The sequence below is a fragment of the Epinephelus lanceolatus genome, chromosome 10 (genome assembly GCF_041903045.1).
Source record: "Epinephelus lanceolatus isolate andai-2023 chromosome 10, ASM4190304v1, whole genome shotgun sequence".
NCBI lineage: Eukaryota > Metazoa > Chordata > Actinopteri > Perciformes > Serranidae > Epinephelus > Epinephelus lanceolatus.
The window spans coordinates 30,164,717-30,180,903 of NC_135743.1; positions in this window are offsets into that span (position 1 = coordinate 30,164,717).

Sequence of the window (16,187 nt, forward strand, 5' to 3'; positions counted from 1 at the left end):
GTTCAGTTCAGTTTAATTGCCTTTCAGAAATGTTCATAATTGAACATTTTAGCCATCTCATATCAAAATGATCTCAAATAGTTTAACAAATAAGGTCATACAAACGTGTAGGTTATTCAAATTAAAAATACTACAGTGTTGGATTTATGTGTACTTTATAATAAGGGATTATGGAAATAGAAATATACAGTAATCCAGAAAAGTTGTTGTGACAGATTGTGTCTTCATACAAAATAGATTTTGGGTTCAAATTTAATGAAGATCAAGGGAAGAGTGTTTCTGTTTTGATCCAGAGGACATGGAGTGCATGCAGAATATGAAGATTATGCCACAGTTAATTAAACAAGAAAAGTTTCATCATTATGGCTGTGCTAATTTTCCATCTGTGACTTTGGCCTCTGTGTTCTTAATTCCGTCTTTATATTCTTAATCTAAATTAGCGTGCTCGAGTATTTAGGGAAAAAAATACCATGTGAGATTAGTTTTGACCTGAGCACTTCCATATCAAATTCCAAGATGTACCTCTTGATTAAGGAGCCTCTAGCCATGTTAATGGCTGATTTTGGATCTCCTTGGTTTGAATCATAACAGAGAAATGTCAGGAAAATGTCAGGAAACGCTTTCTAAACTATGAGCACAATGCAGAGAAGATTAATAAGTATGTAAGAGTGGTAGGAGCCTTGTTCCACTCAGTACAATCATTGCATGCTTTCATTTTCAGCAACCGCAGATGCATCTGTTTAAACATAAGAATGTGGGGAAGAGTGATTTATCTGACTGTTACATCACTTTGACTGACTCTCCACATTCACAACAATAAAAGCCAATTTACAGCGTCTCAACAATGCTGCTAACAGCCAACAAGATAACAAATATGCGTCACACTCTTAAAAGCCTGTTACCAACATGTCAGAGAAATGAAAAGGACCTTTAAAGACTTTGTGATACAGAAAAAAAAAAAATCATTTGCCTGAAGAAAAAAACAGTCACTGTTGTGCTTGGTGTCAGCGCGATGGGAGGAGAGCTATATGGGAAAGATACTGTATACAGACAACGCCTGCAGTGGGTTTGGGGTGTATTTGTGCGTGAGCTGCAACATGGTGCAAAAAAGAAGCAGTGTGTGTGTGTGAACTGTCAACTGTCCAAGCAATTGAGTCTGTCTTTATCGTCTGCTGTGATACCATGCTGACCTTCACAGGGCTTGCTGGGAAACTGTGCAAATAGCTCGGGGCAGCAGTCATCAGGATGCACACAAATTACAGCGTCTGCGATGCCATTAGACTGTTTGTCTACTGGCCCTCAGAGGAGAGGACAGCGACTCAACCTGAGGATAGTTAAACAAAAACGCTGCACAATGTTCATTTTAAAATGTTTCGAAATGCAAGAACTTTTGGTTCTTTAAAAATTACATGTCCTGAAAAGTTATTTTCTCAGTTTCTTGTTATCAGTCCTGGAGGAAGGACTCAGATCATTTACCACAACTACTAAGTAAAAGTACTAATACCACATTATAAGGCTGCGTTTCCCCCAGACACTTTTGGTATAGTTCCCTTAGAACTGTATGCAACCCATACGGACATGTGCCTAAACCTGAGATCTGTTTTGTGTTTGGATGGTTTTTATGTGATGGTTATAGCCTCGTCACTGATCTGTCCGGCTCTCTGTGTATTTCTTCTTCACCAATGATATCTGCACATCACTGATTGTCCACGGAACACAGTTGTGCAACAAGTTCAGATCATAAAAGAACAGGGTGGCGTGTTCAGAGCAGGAGTGTAGTGCTGCCAGAGCACACATCAATGACAGTCCACCACTTTTTTCCTAGGTGAGGAAATAGAGTGTTTGTACTTCACATAAACAGATTGGAATTCATATACATTTTTTAAGCTCTTGAAGATCTAATCATCACTAAAGCACAGAGAGCCCAGTCAGGGTTATCATATTGACATATAAGTTGTGTTGACTGATTCATGATGTGAGCTCATGCATAGAGTAACAAGCAGGAAAACATTCCACCTTAGTTGCCTGTAGCTGCTGACAGTAGCCTTTAAAGTGCATACTGATTTAAATTATGTTTTCTCAGTCTGTAGCTGACTGTGAACTAGTAAAGATGAAAAGGCAGCAAAACATCCTTTGACATTTCATAGTTAGAGCTGACTGATGTATGTCAACTTGCCACTGTAGGAACACAGTCCACTGTAGCCTGAGCAAAGGCGTTGATTGTTTATTGACCAAATGACAGCAGTGTTTATAGCAACAGCTTCTAGTATCTGATCAGTGTGTTAGGTACCTTAGCAAAGGGGTAGCGAAAAATGGTGATGGTATGGTGCATTTATATTGGTACCATCCACAACTTTTGACAACGTGAAATACAAAACCATTCTAATGTGTAACAAACCAAACTGAACTGAGCCAGAGTGTTTGGTGGAAACAAGGTTTGGATTACTCTGTTACAAGTGTTAAAATGTTACTGAAATAGGAGTCTGTCAATAGGCTGTAATCTGGAAAATGTACTTAAAGTATCAAAAGTAAAAGTAAATTTTTATCTTTGCTCCCATTTTTCCCAGGCTTTCCAAGACTTTATAAGCACTTAAAAGATATATTTCTTTCAAATGTTGGTCAGACAAGCAATCCATGCTCATTAAACAGCATCATTCCCAAACACATGTGACTTGGGAAGGTCACAACAAAAGGCCGCTCTAAAATTTACAGTTTAGTCACACAACAGATGTCACAAGTTCTGAGGCATGCTGACTGCAGGAATATCCACCAGACCTATTGCCCGTGAACTGAATGTTCATTTCGCTGCCATAAGCTGTCACCTATGTCGTTTCCCTTAGTTTGGCAGTAAATCCTAGTGGCTTCACACCCCCAGACCTCATGTAACCACACCTCCACATTTAGCATCTTCACCTGCAAGATCATCTGAGACCAGGTGCCCGAACAGCTGATGCAATAATCGGTTTGCACCACTAAAGAATTTATGCACAAACCATCAGAAAGCGTCACAGAGATGCTCATCTGCATGCTCCTCATCCTCATCAGGGTCTTAACCTGACAGCAGTTCGTCATTGTGACCAACTTGAGTGGGCAACTGCTTACTGTCGATGGCACCTGGCACTTTGAAGAAGTGTTCTCTTTACAGATGAATACTGAGCAGATTGTATAGCGCTGTGTGGGCGAGCGGTTGTGAACAGAGTGCCCCATCGTGGCAGTGGGGTTATAGTATGGGCTGGGAACGCTACGGACAATGATCACAAGTGCATTTTGTCGACAGCAGTTTGAATGCAAACAGATACTGTGAAGAGATCCTGAGACCCACTCTCATGCCCATCATCTGCCACTATATTGTCATGTCACAGCATGATTATGCACAGCTCCATGTTAGATGGATCTGTACACAATCCCTGGATGCTGATCACAGTTCTTGCATGGCTTGCTCACCAGACATGTCACTGAGCATGTTTGGGATCCTCTGGATCTGTGTGTACAATGTCATGTTCCACTTACTGCCAATATCTGGCAACTCCACACAGCCATGGAAGAGGAGCGAGCTGACATTCCACTGACCACAATCAACAACCTGATCAACTCTGAGGAGGTGATGTGTTGCGCTGCATGAGGCTAATGGTGTCACACCAAGTACAGACAAATTCTTTAGGGTATCTGTGACCAAAGAATGCATTTCTGTGGTGCTAGTCATGTGAAACCCTGTTAAATGTCTTTTTCCAAGATAAAACTGCACATTTTAGACTGGCTTTTTATTGTGACCATCCCAAGGCACACCTGTGTAGTAATGATTTGTTTAACCAGCATCTTGATATGCCGACCTGTCAGGTGGATGGATTATCTTAGAAAAGGATAAGTGCTCACTAACATGGATTTGCAATCAAAAGTTGAGAGAAATGTATATTTTATTATTAGATTATTATTACTCATGCATTAATGTAAAAGCAGGGTTTTACTGTTGTACTTGGTTGAGATGGAGCTTTATTTATTTCATATGAGGCTTCAAGTGAGGATTATTTTCATTATAAATTAATCGGCCTCTTGTTTTCTTGAATAATAGATACATCGGTGGGTTTGTAAAATTTATGAAAAGTAGTAAGAAATACCCATTACAATTACCCAGAGCCCAAAGAGACACCTTTCTTCTGTTTATTCAATAATGTTATTCTATAAAGCAACAAATTTGAGCACATTTGAGCAGCTCAAACCAAATGTTTTGCATTTTTTTACATGGTTAACAGTGTACTTTCTGTCAATTGATTAATCAACTCATTTCAGCTCTATCAGTATACAATGTTGGATAGTTTACTATCATTAATAACAAAGAACCATATTTATAGGCTTTTCACGTTTGTAGTGTAAGTAAAATCTTAATTTGTAAAGTAACTAGTAACTAAAGCTGTCAAACAATTCTGAAATGTAATAGGGCAGAAATATATCATACAGTACCTAAAATGTGTACTTCAGTTCAGTACTTAAGTAAATGTAATTTGTTAAATTGCACCACTGCTTGCTTTAAATGATTTGAACATGCAATGCCAGTTTTGACTCTTTCATTACTATTTAGTATTTCTGTATGTGTGTTTTTGCCTGTTCCACACATTGGTTTCTAGTGGGTGGGTCTGAGTATAAAATAGGTGCTGTCATATACTTCCATGCACCAATCAGGATTTAGCAACATTTGAATCAAAAAGTGATGACAGTTGTGGGGTAGTTTGCTGAGGTTTCTATACAGGCCACTGTCAATCAAATCTGATCAAACCACACCCCTGTGATGAAGCTGATGAACTGTTGTTAATTTAAATGACAAATAATACCCAAGGATGTTTCTAAATCTTGAAAGCTGGTTATATAATCATAGATATTTGATGTTATAAAGAGATGCTTAAAGGTCCAGTGTGTAGGATTTAAGGGAATCTATTGGCAGACATGGTATATCATATTCACAACTATGTTTTCATTAGTTTATAATCACCTGAAAATAACAATTGTCTTTCTGTTACCTTAGAATGAGCCATTTATATACATACAGAGTGGGTCCACACAGAATCTGCCATGTTGTTCTACGGTAGCCCAGAGTGGACAAATCAAACACTGGCATTAGATAAGGCCAATTACGTTTTTGAGTTTTTATGTCAGCCACCATAATTCTTTTGCATGCTTGGCACATGGGAGAAGTTTAAATTGTGCAACATCACCGCAAGATACCACTAAATCCTACACACTAGACCTTTAAGTTAACAGTTGTTGATGGGTCAATTTAGCTCAACTGGCCAATCAAATCAATTACATCGCCATCTTAAATTTGGTAAACTTTGAAAGTGAAAACAGCTGGTGTCAGATAACTCCTGCAGGACAGTGTACTAATTATAACAGAGATATTGGGAGGGCACTCAGGCTTGATAAACTGACAGACTGATAGGGATGAAAAGAGCCACCTGAGGACAGTTTGAATCACAGATCGCAACAGGAGATGAGGTGAAAGCAGGAAAGGGAGGAGGTGAGGTACACACACACACACACACACACACACACACAAACAGGCACACTAAGGATTATGGTGTGAAAGGGAAAGGAGGAACAAGAACAGGCTGACATAACACACAGCGAGATGGCAGTGATGACCAAGCCAAGGAAAGGAAAAGCCAGCGTCGGTATCAGTGTGATACTACTAATGAGGTGGCTCTGTGTTGTTCTGGTATTTCAGCTCTACGTTGTGGTCACCTCTGTTGCTGTCGATCCCTTCGGGTGAGCAGTCATAAAGCATGTTGAAATATACATCGTTCTGCAGTCACGATAAGGTTACAGGTGTGGAAATTAGCCATTCGATCCAAAGGGGGCCCACTGGCTGTTACCTTGGAAACCAGCTCTGGCCTGTGGAAATACTTTATCCTGCGTTGCCTACCTGGAAGTTCCCTCTGTGACAGGAGAGGAAGCTGATGAGCTGAAGGTGGAAAGGATTAGAGTTGTGAACTACTCTGGCTTTTTCTTCCTGATTATTCATTTTATTTGACAGACTGTTTGGGATTTAAAGCACCGCATGTTCAAATAATGTCAATTAATCCTCCAATAATAATCATCTTCAAAGAATCTCCAATTTTGCAGCACAAAGTTTCACATAAACCCACAGCAGTGGACTTGTTAAGAATTTCGCTGTTGTCGTTTCTCCACTTCTTTCTTCCATTCTCTGCAACCGTTGAGGCTGAGGTTGAGGCTATGTATTCATTTTCTTTTCTCATTCCTCTCCCTTCACAAAATGGATCAGAAGTGGTTGATGCTATTGTGTGCTTTCTTGTCCTGCCCGCTGAAGCCCCGGTGGAAGATTACTAGTCTCTCCGTACTCTATAGAGTTCAGGTGGAGTATGCTTTGTGCTTCATCTCACAGGGAGTGTGAAGCACCACAGATAACTTTTGACAATTTTTTCTGGCCATTTAGCAGTTACACTCATCCAACACAGTATATAACAAGACAAACAGGTGTTTATGCCTCAATGGATACGTTTATTCTTCTTTTTCCCATTAAAGCATTAACTCATTGTCCCTGTCCAAAGTTCTGACAAACATCATTTTTATGCATGAGGCTTAAGGGATTCATAAAGGATGGCAGACATAATAGGTCAAACCAATCCATCTGTCATAAATGACACTCTTTATGAAAAGCTCAGATGTAAAGCCTAAACATCAAAGTTAAGGCAATTAATTAAGGTAATTTGGAGCAGCAAAATGTCAGAGTTGATAACTTTGGTTCAATCCAGCCAAAAATGTTCTGTCCAAACAGATAAAGGACATACTTAATAAACCAGACTGGTCTCGCAGAAATATGTAAATGGCCATGACCTCGTAACACCTCACTATGTGGTGATTGCACAACATGTGTTAAAATTACATGCTGGCACCACATAAACAATGACTGGTCATGCTGGACATGCTGGACATACAAACTGTCCGGTTCAACATCAGGAAATAAGTTTTGGATAATGTTACTGCTCTATAGGTAATATAAAGAGCAACAAAGTTTGTGCAAGGAGAAGGTTAGAGTGGTGGAGGGGTCAAACAAACTTGGACTTTCACCCTCTCTGTCAGTGTCCTGTGTGAAGCTAAAAGTCAACGCTGACGTGTTGTAACTTTATGTACTAATGTCCATAACCATAATCCTTTTCTAAACCTAACCAGGTAGTTTTGGTGCCTAAACCAAAATGAAACTGTGACCATTTCAGAACGCTAATCCCATGTTTAAAACAGCGACTGCTGAGGAACGTTATTTTAGCACATTACATGTAACAACCAAATAATGCGACCTTAAAGGTCTAGTGTGTAGGATTTAGGGGGATATACTGGCAGAAATTGAATGTAATATAATAAGTACGTTTTCTTGAGTGTATAATCACCTGAAAATAAGAATTGTGTTTTGAATGAGTCCTTGTCCACAGAGCCAACCGTGTTGCACCCACATATTTCTAAAGTAGCCCAGCTCTAGACACAAAACTCTGCAGTGTTTCTGCATCAGCCACCATAGTCCACAATGAGCCAAACATAACAGCAAAAAACTTATTTTAACGTGAAACTGCTTTATTTAGTGTTTTGTTTAAATCACAGGGTCCATCTGTTTTAGAGAGGAAGAGATCTCTGCTGATAATTTGTCTCTCAGTTACAACCTCCTGAAGGTCTGGATCTAAACTCATCAGAGAAAAAAGGTGAGCACACATTGGCAGGTGCTGGGCTAGCAGCCTGTCTGCAACGAGCCAAACTGCATCGAAGAAAAACTGATTTGTTAGTAATTTTTACTGGTTTTAATCACCTGGGGTTTCATTTATGAACATTGCACATGCACAAAACAAGGCCTGAAAGAGCTTTTCCACTTCTCACAGAACAGTTGTGATCTAAAAAAACAGACTTGATGGGAGAAACTTTGACCCATGCTTACACACATTCTGGAGACAGGATGTTGACGATGCAGTTTGTAGAAAGTGTTTAACATTTTTTGATGTACGCCATTTTTGGCTTTTGTCCATACATACATTTTCAGTATGGATCCTATACACTTTTTTATAAATGAGATCCCTGGTCTATTTGTTTTGGAGTGAAATAATTCAGCTCCAGATAAACACTACCTGACCAATAAACACTGAAGGAATTCTAACTAGGAGTTAACATTGGCACATAGAAGAAGTTTTAGCTAGTTGCAATCTCCAATCCGCAACACTAGATGCTACTAAATCCCCCTAAATCTTACACGCTGTCACTTTAAGAGGTCATGGTAGTTTCATTCATTTCTGTGAGATCAGTTTGTAATAAGCCCTGTTTAAACAGGACATGCACATCACTTTCATATGCTTTGAGTTGACTCTCAATACCCCATTGCTAATGGCTTGGGGCATTTGTGTACTGTTATTGTGCCATCTTAACTCCACTGGAGACACGTTTGGCTTAGCCTTGCAAACTTTTGATCTTAGAGGGAAAAGTGCCTTTAATCTTGATGCAACTGTGCCCAACGAGTCACGTCCCCGGGGTTCCTGGTGAGAGCTGTGAATGACTGAGTGGCAGTAAAGCCAGTGTCATCAGTGCAGAGCCAGGCTCACTGATTCCTGGTCTTATAATACTCTACGCTGCAAGGCCTCAGCTGTGCTTGTGTTCCCCTCTCATCTTGTCCATCTGTGTCTGGGACTATGAGGGCACTCCAGTCCTCTACCTTGCTCTCTCTCTCTATCTCCACATCCTCCCTCCATCATTAGACTCAAGTCTACATAAAGATGAGCTCATTCGTAGAGTAGCGTAATAGGGAGTATCTGAGCTCAGGAGAGATATGCAAGAGTGTAAAATTTTTAACCACGGCATTATCCTGTCTACACACACTGCTGTACCTGTGAACTAACTCTATAAAAGAAACAGTTATTGACAACAACAAGAATGCCCCCAAGGACCCAAAAAATCCCTTTTGTGGGTGTCACTTAAATTTTAAAGCACCATCAACGAGCCATTGTGCAGGTAACCATCCAGCTCTGCAGCACTTTGGTCCAGGCTATAACAGGTTATCATCGGAGATTTTGAGCTTTAGCTGACTCGGCAAGAGAGAAAAAGGTTAGTAAGAGAGGATTATGACACAGACGCACTGCAGCCTGATATGTTGGCTGGCTTATCACAAAAGAAAAAAAAACATAAAAGTCCCAGCCTTAAAATTATCCTCAGGTAAACTCAGACAAATCATAATGGTTAAATGGTTAAAGGCAGGATACTCCAAAAAATGTACTGAGGTATTTTTTTTCTCTGTTATTTGAATAAGAAGATGGCTTATCACAAAATCAATGACAGTTTATACTTAGTGTCATCTTTGTACTTTGAATTTAGTGACAGGGAATAAACTGTTAAAAGAAATTAAACAATAAATAGAATAAAAACCAACCTGCCTTTCCACCCGCACATCACTCACTTCTACTTCTACAGACCAAATATTCATATAACTAGTTCAAATATTTGATTGGCTTAAAAAGCGTCCTGTCTTAGCTTTCTATTCAAATTTTAAATCTCCTCCTCCATAACTAGAGCATGATTCAGCAACTTACATCTCTTTATTATTGAAATGAACTCCCACATCATTAGTATGTGAAGACATGATTCACATTTGAAGTGCTCACCTCTGCTCATTAAGCTCACTCATTCATTAATTACTCACCGGCAGGGCTTGTTCTGAACGTGACCAATGTTAAGAACAGATACAGCAGAGTAATCATTTTCACTGTTTCTCTACATGGATACCTATCCATGCTGTATGATAATTGAGCTTGCATTATGCGACTTGGCTTAATTGATGCATAACTTTTCGAGTGTCCATGGTAATTACATTCAATGAACTCAGTGCTCTAATGAGAAACTTTGCTTCTTGTCTCCCTAATATTTGCCTTCAAGGTGATCAATATGGTACTTGGTGTGTTTGCAAAAAGTAAACTCTGTGTGGTTTCAATATTGAAGGACCAAGGCAGCCAAAAGCAAATTATGGACTTGAACTTGGATTCCAGTGCTTTATTAAAAATGAAGAAGTTGTACTTTTAGAATATATTTAAGGTGCTTATTGGGATTCTATCTTTTCCTTTGGGATAATGGTGATGGTAGATTTATTGCTTGGACACTAAGGTCAGTTCAGTATTGGCTGCACTAGCTAGGCTACTCATAAATCCATGACTAAGTATGTGTGTCACGACCCCTCTAAGTTATAAGCAACTAGTGGCTAACTTCAAACTGGTGATCAGGCTGCACCATACAATATTCAGAGCATTCATATCTGCTATGTAAAGATATAGCGAAGTATTGGCATCTTGAAAGTCACACTTCCTGTTTGTGTGTTGTAGTCTGAGTTTCTCTTTTCTTCATTGTTTATTGTTTACTGGATCCCCATTAGCTTTTGCAACATGCAAAAGCTAATCTTCCTGGGGTCCGTCAAAAATAAAATATAAAAACAAACATACATTCAGTGTCACACACATTCAGTGTACAATCATTTTTACCTTAGAGTACTAACACACATATATACATATGTACCCATATACATATACATACATACAAATATGCATGAGTATAACACCACACAGAAGAGCCAGATTACTACAAATAAATAAAGAGAACATAAAAGACAAACACAGAGAAAACAAACAAACAAACAAACAAGAAAAACCTACTAATCCTAGTTACCTCACACACCCTCATGATCACCCCCCACATCAAAAACACATGTTGGATGGTAATCTCCGACCAAAGCCTTTGCTCATTGCAGATATGTTTTCATTAAGTATTCTTTTAACTTCTTTTTGAAAGTGGAATTTGTTTTATATTATTGATCTGATTAGGTAATAAATTCCATCCTATAATAGCTCTATAGATTATAGAAGATTTAAGGAGGTTTGTTCTGGGTTTGGGAGCAGCTAGATAGTTTGAACTGGCTTGTCTAGTTGTATGATTATGTTTGTTTCTTAAGTACACTACTTGGTCTGAGAAATGCTTCAGGTTTTTTTCATTTAAAACATTCCTGAAGAAACTGAGGAGACGGGAGTGTAATCTTTTTTCAGCGGGCAGCCATGAGAGATTTGTGTGCATTTCTACAATATTTGTATAATTTGAACATTTTAGAGCCAGTCTCGCAGCCTTATTTTGAGCTATTTGCAATTTCTGTATATCATTTTTTGTTGCAGATGACCAAATGGCTGGGCAGTATTCAAGGTGTGACAGGACAAGTGCTTGGATTACTTCTTTCAGGATGTTTAGTGTTATACTTGGAGCATTTCCTGGTTACAGCGATGCTTCCCATTTTACTTGCTAACTTATTAATATGTTTCGACCATTTTAGTTTAGAATCCAGAGCAATGCCTAGTAGTTTAGCCTCTTTTACTTGTACAACTGTTTTCCCCGCCAGTGATAAGCTCAGTCGAGGATCGCCGTCCAACATGTGTCTAGACTCCAACACCATGGATTTTGTTTTATCAATATTCAGCACCAATTTATTCCTGTCTACCCAGTCTGCAACTACCTCAAGCTCAGTGATCAGTATATCATTTAACGTGCAATATGTAGGAGCTGTAATGTACATTGTAGAATCATCCACATACATTACCAGTCTGGATTTATTTAGTACTAGTGGTAAGTCATTTGTAAACAGAAAATAATAGAGGACCTAAAGAGCTCCCTTGAGGCACCCCGCACTGCAGTACTTTACTATCAGACAAACTTCCATTAAAAATACTCTCTGCCTTCTCTCTGACAGGTAACTCTTCATCCAGGACAGAGCAGTAGAGCTAAAACCGTGGCATTTGAGTTTATCAAGCAATAACAAGTGATCAGTGACATCAAAAGCAGCGCTGAAGTCCAACATCACCACCCCAAACAGCCTCTTGTCGTCCATGTTTTTTAGCCACTCGTCCGTCATTTGTGCAAGTGCTGCGTTTGTGGAGTGTCCCTTTGTATATGCATGGTGGTAACTTGTAATCAGATCATTGCTTGAGAGATAGTCTTGGATTTGAACATATACAATTTTTTCTAGCAGTTTACTCAGGACTGGGAGAAGACTGTTGTGGTAGTCAGTGTGGACGTGTGCATGTGTCTGGCTTATGTGTGTATCCCAGGCCCCCAGGAATTAAGCCAGACTCTGAGGCCAATTTTCGTAGTAGCCACATAGTGGAATCACAACTCCCAAATGCATCACATGATGCCATTGGGCCCCAAAATATTTTTTCCCATAGACTTCCATTGGGGAAGAGATGTCTGTAAATCATTGGATAAAGATTTCTGAGCATCACAGCTTCCACGAAATGACTTGATTCACTATCAGGATTTAACCCACTTGGTCAGATAACATTTGGAAAATGTAGAAGAGCCGCAAGATCAAAGTCAGCGAAGTGATAAACCAGAAGTAGTGTTAGTGCGCCTGCTCTTTGGGCGCAATGATGCAGGAGCAGCGCTGATCATACAGGTAATTTAATACCGTGGAAATCAATCAAGAACCCGGGCCGCTGCGGCAACAGCCTTGTACATGGGGCACCTGCTCTACCACTAAGCCACCGACGCCCCGAAACCAAGCTTTTTTGGCTTCATGGCTTCAAGCTCCTTTTATAGGAATAAACAGGGTCCCGCCTCCAACACTGTATCCAGGTCTCTTAACATTTATGGTGTATCCCACTGGCAAGCTAATTGTCACCACTTTGCACTTTGCACATACAGCACTCCACTGGTATGGAGACAGTGCCGTTGTGACAGCACGTGCAGACATCCTCTGAATCATAGATACACTCTGAAGATCATATAGAGCTCCTTTAAGAAATGTCTAAGCTAGTGTAGTAAAGAAAAACCTAATGTGTAAACTGGTTGCTATAGGAAACACTGTATGTAGGGTATTATAGTGCTGTCCAATTATAAAGCAGTCGGCTATGTCTACACAGAGAGTCACTGCAGCATCACTGCCAGCAAACTGCCATAAACTACACCTGCTTTTGTAAGCTATGTTACAACTTAAACCTCTCACTCCTTTCTAAATGTAGGTATAAAGTCATTTACGCATACTGCAAATGGAGAAACTTGTGTTGTAGCGGTATTCACAGTTTAAAATGAGTGGGATCTATCTGGCTGTGCTAACCCACCAATGCTATTTGTCCTTTAGTCAGGAGGTATTAGCATAACACTTTGTAATTTGAGGGATATGAAGTGATACTGTGAGATGAATTTTGAAATATTCTCAGTCAACACTGTTATTAAACAATATTTTGATCAAATGCCAGGTAATATATGTGGGCTATTTTAATCTTTTAATTTCAGTCTTGGCAGTTCATATATTAGCATGCTAATGTTTTGACAGTTCCGTGCAACAGTTACGCCTCACAGTTGATTATATTTGGTAAAAATTAATCTCTGAACTAAGAACTAGTGTGTGTGTGTGTGTGTGTGTGTGTGTGTATGTGGTGTAACCCATTTTAACATGCACTCAGGAACCATTTATGTTATAACTATGCCGAGTCTGAACATATGAAAAGCAAGTGCGTCCAGCTCCATGCACTGAAAACTCCCAAAATGTCAAAGTATTAATTAACAACATTGACACTTCACTCCTCTTCATCTTACGATGTCTGGATGGAGCAGTGATGTATTTGAAGAATATGCCCTGCCACTAAACCACTGCAAATTCTTTTCCTAGCTGGGTCGTATGGATGGAGAGTGGGTGGGAAAGAGGGAGGGTCATTATACTCAAAGTAATGAAGGGATCTGCGTTAATGTCCTTTTGTTGAAGCGTTACATTTTACCTCTTCCTCCTCTGGGACACCATTCAGGCCCATCAATGAGGATGGTAATTTCTTTTTCACGTCCTAATTGTCTTTCTTTTTGTCTGCTTTTTATCAGAGGCATACAGTCTCTGTTGCTTGAGTGAATTTTTTCCAGTGGCGTAAGGTCTATTACGTGTTGATCATGGCATTTTAATGCATCATTTGTTGGAGTTATGCACAGAATAATGCGTTCAAATGAGGTCATTTCAGTCTGTCTGCCACTGAAAGGTAATTCTAGATGTCCCTTAGATAGCTGATAGATGTTCTGAATAAACTGTCAACACAGGGACCGAATAATAGTTGTTTTGGATATGCTTGGTGTGATCCCACCAGCTGAGGGATTTCCCCCCATTTATAGCTCAGTAATGGCAACTGTCTCTGGTGTTCACTGCTCCTCTTTAGTGGGCAAGGCCAATGTTTATCACTGCTACCATCATAATTTTGAATAATCACCTCGGTACTCCATTTTTATGTTGGCTAGTAAAAAACTCAAATGGGATAATATCTGGATATTTAGGAGGGTGGGTGTGGTACTGTAGCCTCATCATCGAGCAAACCATGTGGGAACAGTAGCAATGACATCCCACAATATACTGCCCCTGATCTATTGGCATGTTGAAGAAATTTTGCTCAATCAGTCATTTGTCACATCTGATTCTTGAAATCCTCTTCACAGCAGCAAAATGAGCAGACATAAATTCTTTCTTCCTACAAAATGATGCACATTTGGTGACTATTGAGCCATTAAACAATGCTTACAGCTGGTGGGAGATCTTCCTATAGGCAACAGGTGGCCGCCTAAGGCGCCAGTTAGGGGGGGTGCCAAAATTACCCCAATTACCCCATGTCTGTAGTAAGAGTACCACCTATAGTCGTGGCAATGCAGTTCACATTCATTTGGTTAATCAGTGAGTTACCATCACAGTCAATACAAGCAACAGCATTAATGGGTATGGTGGAATGAAGTATAAATGGAGAGCATTAAAATTAGGAGGAAATGAAAAGCCCAAAGCCATCAGGGGAGCAGACCTAAAGAAAAAGAAGAAGATGAAATTTGCAAATTTGCACATACCGTATTCTTATATTGTTTAATATTTATTATTAGTGTTTGTTAGCTAAGTGGTTTATTTGTGTTTATTTTTCATTAGGTCTTGCTAGAAGAAGCTTGCCTGGGGCGCTGAATGTGCCACGTCAGACACTGCTTGCAGCACCTAAATTTGAAATCTGACATGCAAATTACATTGCCTTGTTGAGTCTGTAATTGAATCTCTGAAGCAGGAGTTAATAATAAACATTAAGTATTGCAATTTAATTGATATATAGTAAGTAAGAAAAAAATCTATATTGATTGATAGAAAATAATCATTTAGCATTTGTAATACATCTTACACATTATTGATAGCCAATGATTTGATGGCCTTAGAGATCCTCTCATGTTTGGTTGCATGGCTGTGTGATCATACTGATTAAATGCAGGGTGTATGTATGAATCAGATATCTGAGCGGCCATGAGAGACTGAAATTATGAACTGACTGCAGCATCAATTAGCAACAACCATGAGGCAGTCTTAGATAATGCTTAGCAATGCAGTCTGAAAAGTCAGCCAAACTAATGGAACCGAGCTGTGTGTGTATGTGTGGGTGTGCGTGTGTGCATGTGTGTGTGATTGAAAATGAAACAATAAAATGAATTCTGAAAAGAGTTACATCTGACTGAATTCTGACTGAGCCTTGAATCTTAAAGCAGAACTGAAAGTAATATTTTTCTTTTGGTAAATGGGCCTGTAACTTGATGGATTTCCCGGCTTGTGAGCAACGCCTAAAGAATACTTCTTCAGGGAACTAACAGCAACTGTCATTGTCGTGTCAAAGGTAAGAAGCATGTAATGAAATTCATGGTGTGTCTGCAAGGTCATGGTGATGAGGATGTGGGGACCAACAGATTAAAAGCATCCTACTGCTGACCCTCCAGGAGCCTTCAAGGTGAGCTGCAATGATTTCTGCACATTCACTGCGAATGCTATAATTGCTTTTTTTTCTGAATGTTGCTAGTTATGCTGTTTTGCTGCATGTAATGACAAGTTAGCTCGGAATAAAGATGTTGCCTGTAGGATGGTTACGAGATTCAGAGCTAAAAGTGTTAAGTCCACCATTTTGGGGCCCTTTGTGTTATGCATTACACAACATAATGTTAGTTTAATGGGGAGAGACTTTAACCGAACTTCTCCAATTCCAATAAATACCACTCAGCAGGAGATTTTTTAAAAATTCCCCCAATTCCTTCATCTTACATTTACACTGCAGCATTTCTCACACAGGACTCTCACTGGGATCAAGCAAAAGTGAATTCTCAAGGCAGCTAACCTGTTAATGCTGGTACTT